This window comes from Heterocephalus glaber, unplaced genomic scaffold (genome assembly GCF_053883595.1).
Source record: "Heterocephalus glaber isolate CG9 unplaced genomic scaffold, H.glaber_assembly_v1.0 deba00001497, whole genome shotgun sequence".
Lineage (NCBI taxonomy): Eukaryota > Metazoa > Chordata > Mammalia > Rodentia > Bathyergidae > Heterocephalus > Heterocephalus glaber.
The window spans coordinates 4,569,256-4,581,740 of NW_028258320.1; the positions used below are offsets into that span (position 1 = coordinate 4,569,256).

At 54.7% G+C, this 12,485-nt stretch overlaps 1 protein-coding gene across 1 annotated transcript in view; it reads left to right on the top strand.

Annotated features, from left to right (window-relative positions):
- Foxp4 (forkhead box P4) overlaps positions 1 to 12,485 on the top strand; it is a 42,770-nt gene that overhangs the window by 828 nt on the left and 29,457 nt on the right. The window lies entirely within an intron of this gene.

Here is a 12,485-nt window from a genome sequence, read left to right on the forward strand (position 1 = left end):
GAAGGAACTCGGGCTGAGGTCGAGCCCAGCCGTGCGGAGAGCGGTCCATCTCTTCCCTCGCCCCGCGTTCAGCGCCGACCCGGAGCGGAAAACTTCCTGGGGCCTTGGAGCGCCGGGAAACGGCCCCGTGGTTTTCGTGCGCCTGAGCGCGAGGGTGGGGACCGACCCAGGCGCCTCTTCGCGCCCCATCTGGGGAAACCTCGCGCCCTACTACATAGCAGGGGGCACGGAGGACAGCAGCGAAGTCTGATCTCACCAGGGAAGGGGTCCCCAAGTGATCCGGCAGGACCCCCGCCTCCGAGACCGGGGGCTCCGTGTCCCTCTCGCCCCAACACTTCTCGGACCCGCGCGCAGCCGCCGGCCCCCCGCCCCCCTCCAGCGTCCCGGCCGCGCGCTCTCTGCTCCGACGCTGAACAAACTTCCTCGCGCTGCGCCGGCCCGAGCCGCGGCGCTGGAATGCGGGGCGTCCCGGGAAAGGATCGTGTGATTTCGCGGGATGCGGATTCTGAGGCCAAGGCCCTGACACCGGTGGATTCTCTCTCTCTCCCATCTGGGGCGACCTTGGGGACTCCCCCGCGCCCCACTACTGACTCCAGGTTGGGAGAAAGAAAACGGGGGTTCCCGAGGTCCAAGCGTGCCCACTCCTCCTTTGCGCCCTGGGTCCCTCTCTCGTGCCAGCCCGGCCGGCGGATTTCCTTGCTCGCTGAGCACCTGGTATTCCAGGTGACTGGGGATCCCCGGGTGTACTTGCCGGTCGTCCGCAGCGCCCGAGGTGGGGGTATAGGGATGGGCCGAGGGGCTGAGGGGCAAACCCGAGTCGGAAGCTACCTTTCGTCGGGTTCCTGAGCAAGCCCAGGAGCATTTTGGCCAATGCGGGATTTTTACCCGGAGTTCAGCATCCCGCCCTGTTCAGAGTCTTCCTGAACGCCTCCCAACCTGAGTGTGTGGGGACTGGAACTGGGGCCCCGGGCCCTGCGGGAGACGAAGTAGCGTGTTCCACGGAGTGCCCCCTTGTCCCACGAAGAAGGAGCAGCCCCAGGGTCCTTGCAGCCGCAGCTGCGCCCTGCCGCCCAGCCTGTCCCCGAAGGTCACTTTCTCCTAAGAACCCAGATCCATAGCCCCCTGGCTTCCCTGCCCTGGTGGTCTTGGCATTTTGAGCCTGGGGGACCCTCGCCTGCCCCAGCGGAAAACCAGACCACTGTGGGGAAATAGCAGGCACCTTTTAAACAAAAAACAAAAAAAAAAAAAAACCTTGAGAAACTTTGTTTTGCCCCGGGGTTCTGGAGCTCTTTGTCACCTGTAGAGCTCTGTGTAGCTGTGGACACCCACGGAGCCCTTAGGTCTGGGTGTCCCCGAAGAGTGTGTTGGGGGCTGGGCGTTTGGGGCGGCTCCCCCACTCTCCCAGGCCCTCAGGGAGATCAGAATCTCTGCTCTCTGGCCCCTGCTTTACCTTGGGGCCAGCCTCCGTGCTAAATTGGGGGACTCCACGGGAATCTGCTGTCCTGGTAGTTAAGTGCTGGCCCCTTGGTAGGGTTTTCTGTCCTAGGCAGGCTTCCCAGAGTTGTGGAGTTGGGGAGCCCCTGAAAGAAAGTGAAAAGGCAAAGGCCTGATACCAGTAGAGAAATAGCAGGGCCAGGGCTGGCCGGGCCCATCATGCCCAGGCGCCTACCTGTTGGTTCTCTGGGTGGAGGTCCCCACCTCACACCCAACACCCCCACCCTGTTCCTCTGCTGCAGCTGCAGGCAGGTAGGCCCCTTCTTGCCAGGAAGCCCTGCAGGACCCCACTCCAAAGCCACCTCTTGCTTGGGGAGAGGAAAGCAGGACAGTGTGGGGGGTGGTATTACTGACCCAGTAATTCCCCAAGTGCTTGCTGAGCCCCGACTCTGCCTGGGCAGGTTACAGGCTGGGCTCTGGGGTACCTGAGTAAGAAAAGGTGGGGCAGGAGGGACACAAGTGGGAGCAGTGTTTCACAGAAGGGGGTGTAAGGTGCGGGGGGGGGGTCAGCTCTCCAGAGATCCCCTGCTCCGAAGCTGCCCTCCCTTCCCCATGTCTTAACCCTTCCCTGCCCCACTGCCTTCGCAATTTCTCGGGGGGTCTCTTGTCTCTACAGCCCCATGCCAAGCAGACATAACAGCTCTACCTTTCTCACAGCCCAAATTATGCAAAAGACTAATTCTCCCATCCAAAGGGCTCTCCATTTCACTACCCTGAGATCGCATCCCCGTCCCAGCTTCCCCAGGCCAGTGACTGTTTTTGTCAGGGGCACTGTGGTTCAATGGTGGCTGAAATGATTTCCTCCAGTTTGGTTCTGGAACTCTGGACCCAGGGCAAGGAAGCTGGGCCTCCTGCGCAGGGCAGAACCCCAATCAGAATGGAAAAGGCTTTGGAACTTGGCAGTAGAGATGGGTGTCTCCGGGGAACTTAATTAAGCTTCTCGAACCTCAATTTTCTCTGGTTGTAAAGTAGGTCAGTAATACGCAGCATAGAGCATCAGCTTGGGAGTTGAGCAGAAGGTAGAGCCCCATCCAGGGGGGCTTTTTAAAATGAGTAGTAGATGACCAGCACTGGTAGGCCACTTCTGGGGCTGAACACTGGAGAATTAGCCTCATTCTATGAGCTAGAAAATAAGCCCAGAGAGCAGAGGTGACTGTGGTTACACAGCTGCAGCAGAGCAGAGTTAGGACTAAAATGTGGGGTCCTGAGCCCAGTAACCATTAGGGCTCAGGCTCATACCTCTGCTTTGGGAGGGAGAGAGGAAACTCAGAGGAGGAGTGTCCCTTCATCTTGTCCTCTCTCCTCCATGCACCCCACAGTGTCCATAAGAATTTCCCAGAATGTAGAGGAGGATAAATGGCTGGGACCCCCTCTCCAAAGGGGGGGCCTTCTAGTGTCCAGAAACCAGAGCCCGCACACCCTTACACCCTTACACTCTCACACAAGAGATTGTGCAGCCAGTTTCAGACCAATTCCGGACCTGCCAGTGGATGAGTTTTGGTTTCTCCTCTGCCTTGTTTCCCTCCCACGGTCCTCCCTGGAAACACACACCTTCAACCACCGCGCATTCCACCAAGCCCCCCGAGCTGGGATCTCGGCAGGATTGCGCTCCCCTCCACCTCAGTTCCCTGACTGTAGGGGTCCTGGAGATGCTGTTCCTGGGTCCTCAGGACCCTGGACCCAGCACACTGGCCAGGCTGGGAAGCAGAGCTCTTGTACACAAGGTGCAAGTCTCGGAGGCCCACGGGGTGTTAGGAGCCGAGAGATCAGGGGGCCCCCGCAGTGTTGCTGGAGCAGGCCTGGGCCTTCCTTTGCCTTGGTCCCTGGTTCCAGGACTCTCCCGGGAACCAGCATCTTTTCTTGGCTCTTTTCCTCGGTAGAAGCCCTGTACCTTCTTTGCAGCCAATCCCAGCTGCTCTGCCCACTTCCGGGGCCCCTCCTCCAAAACAGGGTCCCCGGACTTGGTTCTGGTGGCACTGCACCTGGGCTACCAGAGAGGAGCAGAGAGTGCAGAGTATGACCCCGGGGACCGGAAGTGACCCAGAACTCTGACTGGCAGGGGAGGATGGAATGATGTCCACTTGAGGGAAGGGTGTCCCAGGGAAAGGGGCCAGGGACTCCTATTTGCACCTCCTCGTTCCCCAGACAATGGAGCACCTACTGTGGGGCAGCTGGAGGGACCCAGAGAGAAGTCAGATAAGAGGTGGCTCAGTTTCAGTTTGAAATGAGGGCTCCCAGGGCTACACAGTTCCCAGCTCCCCATTTCTAGAGGGCTTCTAGGAGCCCACATGTCTAGGGGACCCAGGCCTAAAGGAAATGCTGCAAAAGAGGGGAGCAATGTCTTTCCTCCTGCCACTCAGGGCTGCCGGAAGGCAACAGTGTGGCTGAGGAGAAGTTGTGAGGGAAGAGGAACATCAAGACAGTGGGGAGCCAGACGGAGACCAGCCAGGAGCAGGGGCTCTAAACATGGGGAGCTGAGCCCAGGGCTTCTCCAGGCCTCCCCGTCTCTGGATCAGAGCCAGAGGCCTCCACAGTGAGGCTGCATTTCCCCTGGCAAACCTTCCTTCTCAAAGCCGCAGGATTTCCCCAGAGAGCCAGGGCTACCTGCCACCTCCCCATCTGCGCAGGTTGCTGACAGCCCCTTGATGCTGAGGACCCAGCCTGGGGATGCTTTTGGCCCTCACTAGAGGACGGAGAAAATGTCAGCACTGCTGGCCTGCTCTGACAGGCATCTGGGTGTCAGGGGCAGCTCAGGCACCATGGCTTTTCCCCCTATGCTACACCCTGCACTCTGGGTCTGGTTCTAAAGAGGGTCCCGACTCCTGTACACAGGTACTGTGGGGGGCTGCTAGCGCTCCGCCACTGCCATCCTGACTCTGTGGCCTTAGGTACAACTGACCCATCTCCTCCCCAGAGCCTTTCCCTGGCCTCCCCTCAGCCCACCTGTGCACCTTAGTATACTCTTGGATCCCATAGCCACCTGGGCTTCTCTAAAGGGGCGAGGCGGAGCCAGGGCCCCTGTGACCCACACGTGTCTCCTCCTTGCCAGTTAGACAGCCCAGCCTGATTAAAAGGGGTACTGTCTGCCCCCTCCCATCTGATCCCCATCAACGAGATTTCCCTTCATCAGAATCTCACATCCTCCAGAAATTAATTTGATGCCGCTTGTTATCAATTAATTGAATCTCATTGGGGGAGAGAGTGCTCCGCCAGGCGAGGTGGGCAGCAGCCTGGCCCTTACGCACTACCCTCCCCTCCCCTCCCCCAGATCTCTTCCTGCTTTGGTTCTAATTTCACGTGTTTTCCAAAATAAAACCGCTATGGGACCCTTTGCCAGTGTGACCTGGATGGATATCTGGTGGGGGGCAGGGGTCTTCCACTGCCCTGGGCCTTGCTCCTCTCTCCTTAGATAAACAAAACTTTACCCTTTGGGAATTTGTCCCTGACCCGTGTGCTCTGGGGGCTGCTGGTGAGAAACTTGGAGAAGACTGCAGGAAAGGGGCCCCAGGACAGCAACACTGCGTAAGAATGAGTTAGGCACCCACTGGGCATCTTTCATCTATTTTAGGTGTCGTGAAGGAGTTGTTGCCCTGCCAGGCCTGGTCCATTACAAGGAGGGCAGATCACTCGGGAGGCTGAGACAGAAGGGTCCTCTGCGCATTTGAGGCCAGCCTGGGCTACATAGTGGGGCCTTGTGTCAAAAAAACAAAAAATGGAAGGCTCAGACCATGCTTGTGGTCCCTCCCAGCTTCCACAGCCAGGTCCTGCATCTGTAGGAGTTCGCCCTCAGCATCCTCCAGAACCCTTGGAAGCCCTGGCTGCACCCCTCGCATGGAAGACCAGAGGAGAATGTTCTAGAAGAAACCTGGGAGGGGGTTGTGGCAGGGAAGAGCTAGGTGATCTCCAGACCCCGACTGAGGAATTGTGTTCCGGTCCTCACAGCAGTCGTGAGAGACTCCTCAGATCTTGAGAACTATGATGGTGTTTGGCAGGTGAAAGGAGCCAGGCCCAGAGAGGAGGTGTGACTTAGCCAGGGTCTCACAGTTAACCTGTCCCTCGGGAATGCGCACCTGAAAGGCTGGGGTCCTAGGGGGACTACTTTCACCTGCAGGGTTTTCTTGGTTTCCATGGTAAATTTCACATCAGAATCCCTGCTTGGGCTGCTTTTGATCAACCGGGTCCAGTCAGCCCTGAGCTGCACTTCTGTGGATGGGCTGGGGCTCCCTGCCTGGCCCCAAGGTGTTCTGGTTGGCAGCTCCCACCAGAGATTCTGCTGCCCTCGATACGCTTTCAGGAGGGGTTGGGTCTGAAAGACCACAGGGCCTGTCCCGAAAGCGCCCTGGAGACCCTAGAAGGACACCTCGACCCAAATTGAATTCCCACGCCGCTGCTTAGGCACTGATAGGGCGGAGAATTCTTTTTCCTTCCTTTCTCCCAGAGGGCAGAGGAACTTAGTCTCCAGGAGCCTGTTCCCAGCAGCCTGGCAAGCCCCTCCTCAGAAGTCGGGGCCTTTTACTCCATCCCATAGCTTGCTCATTTTTGTCAGAGGAGGGGAGGGGGAGTTTTCTCCCAAGAATGGAACCCCAGCAAGTGGGGAGCAGCCCACTGGGTACACTGCCTGGAACCTGTCTTGACACAGGGAGGATGGAGGGCCGCTGAGTCCTTGCATTGTCAAATGTGGCTGCACTTTGGGTTCCCTTGAATTGGTGTCCAAGATCCCTGTGAAGGTCACGTCTGGAGACAGCTGGGGAGCGGAATGGAGGGGACCAGGTACAGCCAGGCCCCTGGCCTGTTGCAGGCTTGCTGCAGCCCCCTCCACTGGCCGCAGGAGGCCTCGGTGTGCAGGGCACTGCCGGAAGCAGGCTCCAGATGTCCATGCAGGCCCTGAACACAGGGCCCCTGCGCCTCACCAACGGCCCCCCACACACGACATCGCGATTTAATTAGCCTTCTCTGATTAACCAAACTTGGCATTCGGCTCCTCCTGCCCTCATCTTTCCCAGCTCCAAATCAATGGCTTTGATATGCTAATTAGGGAGTAATTTAATTTCAAAAGGCCGCAATTAACAAGGGTGTTGTGGACATGCTGTAGTTAAGCGGAGTAATCTAATTTGCATTAGTAACAAGCAGGGACTAATTAGAAGCTTAATTAGACACTTAGATGGCTCTTATGTTTACTTTCTTAATGAGATGGAGTGGGATCTTTGCTCTTTCTTTCTCTCTCTCTTCTCTCTGTTCTCTCTCTCCCCCTCTCCCTCTCCCTCTCCCTCTCCCTCTCCCTCTCCCTCTCCCTCTCCCTCTCCCTCTCCCTCTCCCTCTCCCTCTCCCTCTCCCTCTCCCTCTCCCTCTCTCTCTCTCTCTCTCTCCCTCCCTCTCCCTCCCCCTCCCCCTCTCCCCCTCTCTGTCTCTCTCCTGCTTGTGGCTCCTGCTTTCAGTCCTGGCTGTGGATGCAGTATGGAGAGGCCTCAATGCTTGGCCCAGGGAAACATTTGGGGGGAGCACTGGTGTGAGGAGAGACTCAGATTCCACTGTCTACCCAGGGAGACCGCGCCTGGGCCTTGTCCGAAGTCTGGTGGGACAGGGAGATCCTGGCAACCTTGTCTGGTCACTTAGCCTCTTTGGAGAGAGAGGAGGGCCTGGGACCCGGCAAGGCTTTCTGGGAGCTGAGCGATTGCCACTGGGAGTGAAACACGTTCACAAATTGTGCCTGGCCAATCCCTCACTGCCTTGTGACCCAGCTCAGCAGCCATCTCCTCCAGGCAGCCTACCCGGATGGCCCCCATGCCCATGGGTCCCCATGGCCTGCAATGCAATGTGTGTAAAGGTGTGTGTGTGTGTGTGTGTGTGTGTGTGTGTGTGTGTTGTGTGGGGGCCAAGGTCCCCAACTCTGGCCACAAGAGGAGTTCCAAGTTCTTTGGAAAACGTTGGGCCTCCTACTGGAGTCTGATGCCCAGACCTGGGCTGTAGCTGTGGAGTTTGTCCAAGGCTCCAGGTGCTAATATGCATTAGAAAACTGGCTTTCCCACCCCTCTGTTCTGTCTTTCTCGTCCACCAAGATGTAAGTTTCCAAAAGCAAGAGTTGTGTTTTATCCATTCCTTTGGGCAGACCTTAGTACCCGCTGTGCCCAGAGGTTGCAAGTGAAGGCCACACCGGCCATGTGCCTAGGGAGCTCACAAGAATGTCACAGGATCTACAGTGTTGGCTTGGCTTTTCTTTTTCTTTTCTTTTTTTCTTCTTTTTTTTTTGCAGTACTGCAGACTGAACCCAGGGCCTTTACACTGTTACATCCCCAGCCCTTTTCATTTTTTATCTTTGAGACAGGGTCTCACTATGTAGTTCAGGCTGACCTTGAACTGTGTAGCCCAGGCTGGCCTCAGAGTCATGGTGATCCTCCTGCCTCAGCCTCCCAAGTGCTGGGATTACCAGCATGGCCACCACGCCTGGCTTAGTGTTGGGTTTTGACAGCCTATGAAAATCTGGAGAAGAAGCAGAAGAGAATGGAGGGAAATCATCACAAAGGTAAGGGATTGTACATCTTCTGAGACACAGGCTTATTGCCAGAGGGAGGGCAAAACTGGTACAAATTTTGTGGACATTAGTTAGATCAAGAGGCTTGATGGGCATGGTGACACACGCCTGTAATCCCAACATTTAGGGGCTGAGGCAAGAGGATTGCCATGAATTCAAGACCAACCTGGACTACACAGTGAGACCCTGTCTCCAAAAGCTTTAAAAAGAAAAAAAGAGGCTTAAAAGTATGTAGTTTTGCCTGCTGTGGTAATCCATACCAAACATTTAGGAAGCTGAGGCAGGAGGATTGTGAGTTCAAGGCCAACCTGGCCTACATAGCAAGGCCTGATCTCAAAACAACAGCAGATGAAGTTGCATTTTGTAAACATGTATCCCGGGCCAATAGTGACAAATGTGGGGTGTCCTGTCCTCAAAAACACTGTGGACTGCAGGGTCATAGTAAACATAGATAATGGCATACATGAGCTCCAGGAATTTTGGAACATGTAGCCAGTCAAGCAACTATGTAAACATGACTTCTTCAAATATTTGATGCCATGAGAAATGCTTATGATAGTCAGTGGTGAGTAGGAAAGTAAGGAAATTCAAACCATGTAAAACTTATAACCTCAGTTTCACTTTTTAAAGGTTTATACGCCAGCCTGGCTTGGTGGCGCACACCTGTAATCCCAGCTGCATGGGAGACTGCAGCAGGAGGATCACAAATTTGAGGCCAACCTGAGCAACCTAGTGAGGTCCTATCTCAAAATTTAAAAAAAATATTTTTGTACCAGGGATCGAACTCAGGACCTTGTACTTGCGAGGCAGGTGCAGCACCACTGAGCTACATCCCTGGCATCAAAATAAAATTTTTTATAATGGCTGGGGGTGTAGCTCAGTGGTAGAGCACTTGCCTAACATGCACAAGGTTCTGGGTTCCATTCCCCGTACCACCACCTCCCTCAAAAAAAGTTTATATCCCAAAGAGAGTGAAGAAAGTAGATTGATTAGAAGGCCATATCTCAAAAGGCTAGCTCTCTGGATGTATGATGATGGGTACTCTTTATTTTGTTCTTATACTTTTTTTTCCTCAAAAAGTTCTACTAAAATGTCTTACTGTGTGTGGGGGGGGGGGGTATTTGGGGATTGAATCTAGAGCTGTTGCCCTGGGCTACATCCTCATCCCTTTTATTTTTTAGTTTGAGACAGTCTCAGTACTGTAAGTTGGTAAACTGTCCAGATTGGACTTGAACTTTTGATCTTCCTGCCTCAGCCCCCCAGACAGCTAGGACCCTAGGCATGTGCCACCACTCCCAGCTAAGACATCCGCTGAGACTTGGGAGGGAACCTGAAACAGGTGACAGGAGGTCATCCCCCTTGCAAATCAAAGGCAGGTCTGTGACCACCCCTGAGGCCTGGACTGGTCCCTAGAGTGGGGGCAGGGAACTCCTAGGATGCCTCGTGTCATTAGGGGGAAGCTGCAGGAGAAAAGCCAGGGAGCCATCTCTGACCAAACCGGGAAGCCCTAGGGTTCAGAGAGGGCAGGGCCTTAGCGGTCAGTGACAGTTGTTGTCTTTCAAGGAGTTTCCTTTTTCTTTCTTTCTTTTTGTTTGTTTGTTTGGTTTTTGGTTTTTGTTTTTGAGACAAGGTCTCACTATGTAGTACAGGCTGACCTTGAGCTCACTAATAGCCCAGGCTGACCTGGAACTCATGACAATCCTCCTGCCTCAGCCTCCTGAGTGCTGGGATTACAAGTGCACCACCATGTCTGGCCACTTTCGGGGATTTCTGTTTGTCTGGTTTTGATTTTGGTTCTAGGGATCTCAAGAGCCTGCGCTGGGCAAGTGTCCACCACGGAGCCACAGCCCCGGCCCCAGGAGCGTTGGGGTTCTGGAGTCCAGAGACCCCCTGTGACTAGGGAGAGAAACCCCTGGCCTTATCAGAAAGCCACTTAGTCATTGCCATCGAGTGACTCACATCAGCCAGCTCTGGTTTCAGGTCCCATTTTGGAGCTATAATGGCTTTTTTTTTTTTTCTTTTTTTCTGTGCCGGGATCCAGTAGGGCACTGAGCTCCATCGCTGCCCCTGGCCCCAGCCGCCTTCTGACCCAGCATCCTGCTTCTCTGGGACAAAGGGGGCGCATCTGGAATTGAGCCCACCCAGAGTTGGGGCACAGCAGGGCTTTCTAGGCCCCATGGTGGCAGACACAGCCTTCACTGGCCGTCTTCACCGTGCAGGACGTCTGGTTCGGTTTTTGCGGCCTCCTCAGAGGGCAGGTTCATCCGCAGTGGCCCCGTATAACAGGACTCAGGCAGGTGACCTCACTGCTCCACGTGACAAAGGTCCTGGAGGCCGGGGAGGGTTAGCAGGGGGTGGCAGTGAGCAGCTGGGGAAGTCAGGCCAGGGCCCAAGGCGGGGGCCATGGAAGCCTCTCGGGGCCAGAGCCACAGGGTAGGGACAATGGAGGCAGCTGAGAAAGAGAGGGAAAAGAGAAGGAAGGAAGGGTAAGGCGCCCCTCACGGGCTGTCCTGTGTGGCCCCTCTCACAGATGACTTGGGAATGTGTCATTCAAAGGCCTGTTCTGGACAAGTCCGGAACTGAGGTGACTGCTGTCTCTGTAACATGAAGGCCTCTCCACGCGCTGTCACCAGGCCTCTGCCCTAAACACAGTTTACTCAGAAGAGAAGCCCTTCCCCGCCTCCCTCTATGTCAGGTAGATTCTTATTTATTCTCTGGACTCACCCTGGATGGAATTTGTAGAATGTATCCCATTTGAGCTGAGGTTTTTTGTTGTTGTTTTGCAGTACTGTGGCTCTGTCCCAGGGCCTTTGCACTGAGCTGCATCCCTGGCCCTCTTATTTTTTTATTTTGACACAAGGTCATGCTAAATCACTAAGGTGCCAGGGCTGGGCTCAAACTTGCAGTCCTCCTGCCTCCACTTCCCAGAGTGTGGGGATTACACGTTTGTGCCACCACACCCGCCTTGAGTGTAGCTATTTATTTGTGTCCTTTTTATCCTTTGCCTCTCCTCGGGGGAAGGAAAGCTCCAGAGGCAGGGGCCGTGTCCTGTCCTGTTCAGGCCTGTGTAGGTACAGCCCAGCACACTATAGGTGCTTAAGTACTTGTTGAACCAATGAATGGATGAAGGGTCATTGCTGGGGAAATAAGCTCCAGGCCAGCCATTAAAGGACAATGACTGCTTCTACCCAGACCAGAGGACAGATGTTGGAGTCACCTAAGAACAAGGCAGGGGCCAGGACTTCCCTTATGACTGGTTGCCCTGATCACCCTCTGTCAGCTTCTGAGCATGTAGGACCACATGTCACTTTCCTGCAGGTTGAACCTCGGTGCCTGGCTTAATCGTGCCATAAGTCCTTGCTGAGAGAATGAGTGACCTTTGGAGATTGGTCACCTACTTGTGGCTACAAGGAAGCTGGTAATCAAAGTCAGATTCAAAGCCAAGTGTGGTGGCTCATGCCTATAATCCCAGCACTCGGGAGGCTGAGGCAGGAAGATTGCCAAGCAGGAGTCCAAGGCCAGCCTGAGCTACAATAGTGAATTCAAGGCCAGCCTGAACTGCATAGCGAGACTCTGTCTCAAAACAAAACAGAAAAAACAAAGACAGTTTTCAGTATTGGAGCCCAGGTACATGGGACAACACAGAGCTCGCTGTCACCAGGCTACTTTTGAGAAATGCAAATTCTTAGGCCCCCTGCAGACCTGTTGAATTAGATACTCTGGGGGTGGCACCCAGTAACCAGCTCTCGGGGGAATTGTAGTGCTTTCAGGTTTGTGGTACTCTGGCTTATGAAAGTAATCCATTTCTTTTTTTTTTGGTACCAGGGATCGAACTCGGGACCTTGCGCTTGCAAGGCAGGCGCTGGAACCACTGAGCTAAATCCCTGGCCTATGATCCACTTTTTCCTTCCTATTCCACACTATAATATTTTAAGAGGCTTTAACAGTCTTCTATTTATTGCAATCTGCTCCCTTGTCTTAGTTTTTTGTTATTGTTTGTTTGTTTTTGTGGTACTAGAGATTGAACCCAGGGCTCCTTCCCCATGTCTTCAATTTTTAATTTTGAGATGGGGGTCTCACTAAGTTGCCCAGGCTGGACTCAATTTGCTATCCTCTTGCCTCGGCCTCCCAGAGTGCTGGAATTTCAGGCATGTGCCACCAAACCCAGCTTCTTAGAATTATAAGTTATAGCTAGCTACATCTAGTCCAGTTCTGCCCATTAGGCAGAGAAAAGTTGCAAGGTGCTGCCAGGGCTAGGACAGACCCAATTTCCCAACTTCTAGTGCCAGATTCTCAGCGTGGCCACGTGCCTCTGTCTCCCAGCTTAGATTATAGGTTCTGTAAGTGCGGGCTGTGGTACCGGGCCGGGTGCCTCCACGTGCTCCCTCAAGAACCACGGGGCGCGTCCTCTCCCCCACCCCACCCCACCCCACCCCCCCGCCTTGCGCATGCACGTGAGTAC